This window comes from Tachyglossus aculeatus, chromosome 2 (assembly GCF_015852505.1).
Source record: "Tachyglossus aculeatus isolate mTacAcu1 chromosome 2, mTacAcu1.pri, whole genome shotgun sequence".
NCBI lineage: Eukaryota > Metazoa > Chordata > Mammalia > Monotremata > Tachyglossidae > Tachyglossus > Tachyglossus aculeatus.
Window position 1 is genome coordinate 20,741,992 of NC_052067.1, and position 8,111 is coordinate 20,750,102.

Sequence of the window (8,111 nt, forward strand, 5' to 3'; positions counted from 1 at the left end):
AAGGTACTACCTGTTAATGCTTAAAGTATGAGACCCTCACTCATTTATTCATTCAGTAGTATTTATTGAGTACTTACTTTGTGCAGACCACTGTCCTAAGCACTTGGGAGAGTACAGTATAACAGTAAACACATTCCCTGCCCACAATGAGCTTACAGTCTAGAGGGACAGAGAATGGACAGCACAGCATTCCTCAAGTTGTTCTGCAGTAGTAGTGATGGTTTGCAGTGAGCCATCCACACTCTCACCCAGGCCCCAAGAAGCCAATCACATTTATTGGAAATGCCTAGTAGGTGGAGGGGTAGTGGGCACAGGCTGGAGTCAAAGAACAGAATGCCCCTGGGCCCCCTCTTTCAGGAGCAGCCACTGCTGTATCTCACCTATTTCCTGTACCGAGTGATTTATTAGAGTTGTCAGAGTTTAGGGATAGGGGACTTTTGCTGATAAATTCAGAACTCAGTAATTCAAAATAGACCCAAAAGTGATAAGGGAACCAGAATGTAGTTTTGCGTGTGTGTGGATTTTTTTCTGGATAAATAAAATCATTCCTAGAGGATCTCAGTGATTCCCCTACTAATGTGCCTCTCCCCTACCCCTGACACACACTCAATAGTAAAGGCGCTGGATCCTTGTGAAAGTAAAGGCTTCATGGTAGATAAGGTCAAATTCTAGATTGAAAAATTGAATTGGGAATTGGCTGTGGCAGTGTGAGCCATATCTGGTCATTTGTGATGACAGATTCCATGTGTCTCATGCCTACACTGCAGGGAAGAGTTTCCTTCTGTTGGTCTACGAAATTTGGGTTTGAAATTGAAGGTGATCTTGAAGATTGAAAAAATGGTGTCAAACTTGGGGTGAAATTCAGGAAGATCACAGGGCAAGGCACTTGGATGTTAAAAATCAGGGTGGGGAAAATCTGGCTAGGCTCAAGGATGGCAGTAAAAGAGCACAAGATCATAGTGAACCCCAAGATGGGTGAGTCAGTGATGAACTGTTCTTGTTACCAACAGGGTACTGAGTCAGCTTGGTTTAAGAGGATGGCAGGCAAGACTGGTTAGAAACCCAGTTCTTGTCTCTGGTCCTCCTCTGATTTTAGCCTACATAGAATACTAGTTAATGGGTTTTAACCAGGAACTGGAGAACCTGGGGGGGTGGCTGGGGGAGGGGTCTCTGAGAAAAGGGTTGAAATTGATTAAAGGGATGAAAAATAGGTTCCCTGTGGAAACATAAAGAAATTGGGATCTTTTCTTTGGAGAAAAGAAGGATTTGGGGGGATTTAAGCATTATAAAAGAACTTGGAGGAACAGGCTGACCAGTTGTTCCCGCTATAATAATAGTAATGTATTAAGCACTTACTATGTGCCAAGCACTGTTCTAAACACTTGGGTAGATATAAGCTAATCAGGTTGTCCCCCATGGGGCTCACAGTCTTAATCCCCCTTTTACAAATAAGGTGACTTGAGGCACAGAGAAGTTAAGTGACTGGCCCAGTCACATAGTGGTGGTTGGGATTAGAACCCACAAACTCTGGCTCCCAAGCCTGTACACTTTCCATTAAGCCATGCTGCTTCTCCAAATCCATCTACGAAGAATTAGAAACAAGAAAGCAGTTTCAAATTGTAGTGGGAATACGGTTGTTCATAAGGAAGACCTTCTTGATTTTTTTTTTTTAAGTCAACAGGCTGCTGACTTATCTTGTCATTCACCTGCCTGATGATCTGTTAAAATTCCTCTAGCTCTAGGGTTCCAAGTGTTCAGCCTGTCTTCCTTACATTGGCCATGAAATAGGTTGAGACATATCTCTTATTTTTTTTTTAAGACACAATGTGGGCTCAAAATTATGTATGTAGAGGCAGCTCTCCTGTTCCTTTTGTCCTTATTTTTATAGACCCACACTTGATGGATCAGTTATGCCTGTGTAGAAGGTTTTGTTTTGGAAGATTTCTGCCCAGAAGATTAAATAATTCTGCACATAGAAAGCACTCAGTGTATACCGTTGATGATGATGGCTGAGGCAGCATGCGTGTGTTTAGTGGAGGAAATCCAGGAAAAAATGGCCCTTTCATTTGAGGTGCTTAGGATTTCATTATCTGTATATTTGAAAAATGGAATAAAAAGAAAATTTTGATTTTTTGTTAGCAGTTTGGAGGCTCAATCAGAGAAGCAGCATGGCATAGTGGATAGAGCACGGGCCCGGGAGTCAGAAGGTCATGAGTTCTGATCACGGCTCTGCCACTCAATCAATCAATTGTATTTATTGAGCGCTTACTGTGTGCAGAGCACTGTACTAAGTGCTTGGGAAGTACAAGTTGGCAACATTATAGAGACACTTGTCTGCTGTGTAACTTCGGGTAAGTCACTTCTCTGTGCCCAAGGGACTTGCTCCCTGAGGATGATTTTTGGTGCAGCCCCAACTCTTTCTTGTTGCCTGGAGCTCTGAAGCATCAAAATCAGTCCCTTAGACTTTCCAGCATCTCATAATTGGACAGGCCATCTGGATGGCAACAAGTAGAATTTTCATGCCTGCCTGTTAGGAGTAGAGATGGCAGCTAGTTTTGTCTGGGCTGGCTGTCAACCTGACAGAAAGGCTTATCGCCCACAGGTGCTGCCTGTGGGCCATTGCCCTCGGTCTATCACAGACACACCTGTGATGCCTGTCCCCTCAGCTGCCAGAGATTATGTCCATGACTCCTGATTTTCCCCTGGTCAACTTCTAGAACAATGTATTATTTTTTCAGGACTGAGCTCCTGGGAATCCGTTCAATATGATAGTATTAGAAGAGAAAAAGACCTGCCAGCATGATACTACCACTGGGCAGAGTGGTGACATTTACCTCCGATGAGAAGAGGAGAACAAGTCCTGGAAATTCAGTAGAGCAACAAGAAGAGCCCAGTAAGGGAAAGCTTTGTATCTAAGTCCACGCTACTGCATCAGGGGTCATTCTCTGCTGGTCACAGTGGCTATAATCCCATAGGCCAGAAAGTCTGTACCAAGTCAAGTGAACAGGGTCATTAAAATCAACTTTTCTGCTGCATTCAAATGCAGATTCTCTCCAACAACTAGAAGCCACACCACTATAAAGCCTCTACAAATACAGGTGTGACCCACAATTTAGCAGGATTATGTTTGTTGAAAATGTGGCTGAATCAAGAGGTGCATTTCCACTTACAGATTTAACATGTTATAAATTGGGATCCATTCTAGAACCTCTGGAAAAAAATATTTAATTCCTCTATGTGCTTTAGACTGGTGATAAATACCTCTGAACTATTGTTTAGTCTTTATGAAAGTAATTCTGAAGCATAACTTCACAACATTAACCAAATAAGGAGTTATAAGATGATTATGAGTCTTTGTAAGTAGCAACAGAAGAAGGAGATTGTTTTGCTGTGGTGGAATGAATTTTCAGTTTCAGTGAAGAAGTTGGTCCAATTTAGGTTGAACAACAGTGTCTTCCTTACCTTCACAAAGGGTTTTATAGCAAGCCAACTGCTGAACCTCACTGCATACTGTTGACCTCTTCTGTCCATCAGGATCTTATTCAGTCATTTTGATAACTCTTTCTGCACTTTTAAAAAAATGATGCAAGCCTTTCTAATCCTCAAATCTTTAGCTGATGATGGAGAAATCCTAACTTCTTCATCCGTTTGGTTTCTTGAAGTAATGCACTGGATTGTTGATGCATCAACCAACAATGGACAAATCCTCTGAGAATCATGGAGTGACTAATCTGGGGTAAGGAATTGAACAATAAGGTCTGTGTCACTGGGGTGTATGTATCATGGGGTGGCTGGAACCTGGGGTATGTGGGTACCATTTTTTATTTGCAAAAAGCTAAACTTCCCAATCATAAAAGTAAAAATATCATCTAGGAGCCAGGCCTGTATTAGTATGAAATAATATTAAAAATACCAAATAGTTTGCATATTGATGGACTGATGTTGATAAGCCTTTTCTTAAAAGGATTATTAAGAAAACTCTGTTCTGTCATAACACATTGTATTGCTTTTTTCTTTAAAGATGAACTAAATGCATCAGATTTTAAAATAAACTCTTTATACCTAAAGGGGAAACAGGTATTTTCTGCATTGCCCCTTGGCTTGTGATTGATGGGAAGACAATGCCCAGATGGTGATTGGCTTTCATGTAGTTCTATTACATGATTGTTTTTGTTGATGCTTCTGTTGATTTTTCCCTTTCAAAATTCACAAAGACCATTTTTATTGCTGCCTTCACATCTGAGTGGGCTAGTAAAAATGAAATAAACCCAAAATGAAGATCTTTAAAATGTGAGATTAAAAAAGACTCTGCTTGGAAATTGAAGTCATCCAGAAGGGCACTGCAGCATAGAAGATGAAGACAGGGCAAGCGATTGCAGTGATTTAATTCATGCTGTCAGGAAGTGGAATTAACAGGGATTTGACCATCGGATTTAAGGATGAAGACTTATGAACTACTGACCTGTCCCTCCTTAGAAGCAGAGGTCTGAGTCCAGGAAATGTAATTCCCCCCACCACCAGAATGCATTGACTATACAAATATGCTAATGTTATAAAGCAGCTGGTACCCCAACACAAGGCTCACTGGCTGCCCAATGCCCAGAAGGAGTGCCTGAGCTGGCAGCCTGCTCATTTGTCATCAAGCCTGCTCAAACTCATCCCAATTTTCAGAGCTCCATGCTGCATGCTATTGTACCAGCACACACTCTTTTATCCCAATATTTTTCTGTTGAGATGCTGCCACCAAACCCTCTGCTTCTACCACCAGCCTTTGAATTTGAGGTGGGAGCGTGAGGAGTTGGAAAAGCTGAGCGGGAAGCTTAAGGCTGGTTCTGGGCCAGGCATGTCAGGGGAACCAGGGCAGGTTTGGCTCTCAAGGTGGAAGCTTCCACTCAGCTCCTGAATGTTGGCTCTGTAACTCATTGATTTGAATTCCTGTTGTGGGCAGGGATTGTCAGTATTTATTGTTGTATTGTACTTTCCCAAGTGCTTAGTACAGTGCTCTGCACACAGTAAGCTCTCAGATATGATTGAATGAACGAATGACTTTGCCTTCTCATCTCCAGTCAGTCTCCTGCCCCTGCCGTCCTTACCTCGGACTTCTTGGTTCCTGCCTACTTCCCTGAGGATGCCATTGCTGGGAGCGCCGGAATGCTGAGTGGCCTAGAGGATGCCCAAGCCTTCTAACTTCACTCTCCAAGGTCTCATTAGCTGCACGAGTGCTATCAGAGCCAACTGGGCAGGAGGCAACCAGTGACTGTAAGGAGCCAGGCTATGGACGCGGCAGTCCCTGAGAAAAATCCAACTCTCCTCACCGTTGGTTGGCCTGCAAGACTCGGTGGCTGGGAACGCCAAGGTCAGTGCCTCCAAGTGAGAACGTGAGTAAGTGGAAGTCCTGGGGTGGGGCCCGTCCGAGCCCAATCTTGGGGCTGATGGGCCTGTCCGTACCAAGTCCATCACCCACCCGGGGGTGGGTTGCTACTGCCCTGATGCCCCAGGGCACTGCTGCAAGGTGAACCCCCACTGATGCACGTGAGCTCAGGGGCATAAGCGGTATTTGCAATTTTACTGTGCCTGCTGGGGACAAGGATCTCCCCCTCTCCAGGTTGGCACTGGAAGACCACCACAGATATCCCAACCCCACTCCATCCGTGGTATGGGGGTTGCCAGGGATGGGATGGGGGTGGAGGGATGCGTTTGCAAAGCCCGATGGGTACCTTTTGCCCTTCTGGCTCAGTCTCCCATCAACCTTCCCTGATGCTTTGGGTGTCTCCCTGCTTTCCTCCCTGCCCAAATCCCCAACATTTGCCTCAGATTCAGGGACCCCCGACTCAGTGACTGTGAGTGGGGAAAAACTTCAGAGGCCCCCAGAAACGCCACCTAGCACCAGAAGAGTTTGCACGACAAACACTATTTTGTCCTTCGACTGATTGTTTTATTTGCATTATTCAAAGTCAGTGCGTGCAGAGATTTGACAGGGTTTACCCGAGTGGTTAACTAACTAGATCCCTGCCGCCCTCTAGTGCCCAAATTGGGAGGAGCAGCTGTGAGCAGCTACTCTCGCAAAGGGCAGCAGCAACCAAGGACCTTTTCTTATTTTATCCTGTGACCTCAGGGAAACAGGTTCATTTCTTTTAATGGTATTTTTAAGCGCTTACTATGTGTCAGGCACTATATTAAGCGTTGGGGGAGATACGAGCTAATCAGGTTGGACGCAGTCCCTGTCCTACATGAGGCTCACAATCATAATCCCCATTTTACAGATGAGGTAACTGAGGCCCGGAAGTGAAGTGGGTTGCCCAAGGTCACTCAGCAGACAAGTGGCAGAGCCCGGGATTAGAACCCAGGTCCTTATGACTCCCAAGTCCATCTTCTGCCTGTTCATTTAACATTAAATCTATTCATTTAACATCAGTAACAAGTCTGAAAACTGGGGATGGGCTTAGGGCCAGGACAGCATTGTTCTGTCCCTCTGAAACAGGGACGGCTTCAGTCAGTCAGTTGTATTTATTGAGTGCTTATTGTGTGCAGAGCACTGTACTAAGCATTGGGGAGAGTACAGTACAATAGTGTAACAGACACATTCCCTGCTCGCAACAGCTTCAAACATTTGGCTGCCTCAAGATGGGCACCTCCTCATTCCATATGGCTTTATTATAATGTGCAGCATGTGTTGTGCCCGGCACATAGCATGAAGCAATGATGTCATTCTCTGGGGAGAGGGAAATCAGCAGAGGTGCTGCCTTGGATGGAAGGAGGCTGGGCGCACCACACTGTTCCTCTCCAACCCCATGGGGCATCCTGAGGTGGCTGCCTCTCTTCTTCTGAAACCGGCCCTTCTTGGAACAGTCACCCAGACTTTATGCAGTATTTTGTGGAGGAAGAGTGTAGGTTTTGTTGTCTGCCTGAGGGCAGGACCATCTCCCCGAAGATGAATTTGGGTTGTTTTTTTTTTAGCTGCATCACAATTAGTGTCTGAGGTTGCTACTGGGTTAATAGGTATGGGTGTGGCCAATGGTCCCCCAGTCCACTCACACCCAAATCCTGACTGAGGGTGGGCGTTCCCCAGGGAGGAGCTTTCTCCTGCTGGTAGCTGGCGGCCAGCTGCTTGGATGTTGCCCAGGGTATATTAGGTCCCCCTCCCGAGTTTGATGACCGTGACTCATCACTTGATGGTCAGTTACTTGACACTGGAGAGTGGCTTTGCAGATGAGTAAAACCTCTCACCCTCCACCCCCACGTCACCCCAACCAGCCTGAAGTGCCTCTGTCAGCTCCTCCCTCCCTTACCTGTCAACACAAGTGATAGGAGAAGGTTCTGTCATTGGGCCAGGGCAGTTTGTGTTTCCGTTAGAAAGTTTTTTCCTCACAGACTGATTTTTTTTTTTTATGCACTTATTCATCACACCAAGTTTCATGATGGCCATTAGCTGGTCCATCCTCCTCTGCTCTACATGGCTTGTTTTCCTGAGTGAGTAGTGAGCCTCCATTGGACCACCAGTGCACTGGGCTTCTCTCCACGTGTGACTCCAGTCTGCCGTGACTCTCTCTGGGGAGCCGGAAAGCAATGAAGAGAGGGACCGGCCTGAGCTGGCAGAGAGTTGCACTTGGATTTGCACTCTTTATTCATCCCTTCCTCAGCCCCAAAGCACTTGTGTACATATTGTACGTATCCATAACTTATATTAATGTCTGTCTCCACCTCTAGACTGTAAGCTTGGTTTTATGTTTTTTTTCCCCTGAGGTATCTGTTAAGCACTTACTATATGCCAGGCACACTTCTAAGTGCTGGGTAGATACAAAATAATCATGTTGGGCATTGTCCACATTCCAAATGGGGCTCAAAGTCTTAGTCCCTATTTTACAGATGAGGGAACTGAGACACAGAGAAATCAACTGACCTCCCCAAGGTCACATAGCAGACAAGGGGCAGAGCCAGGATTAGAACCCAGATCATCCTGGACCCCAGGCCCATGCTCTATTCAGTAGGCCATGCTGCTTCTCATTGCTCGGTAAGGGACATGTCTGCCAACTGTGTTGTATTGTACACTTCCATGCACTTAGTACAGTACTCTGCACACAGTAAACCTTCAATAAACATGACCGATTGAT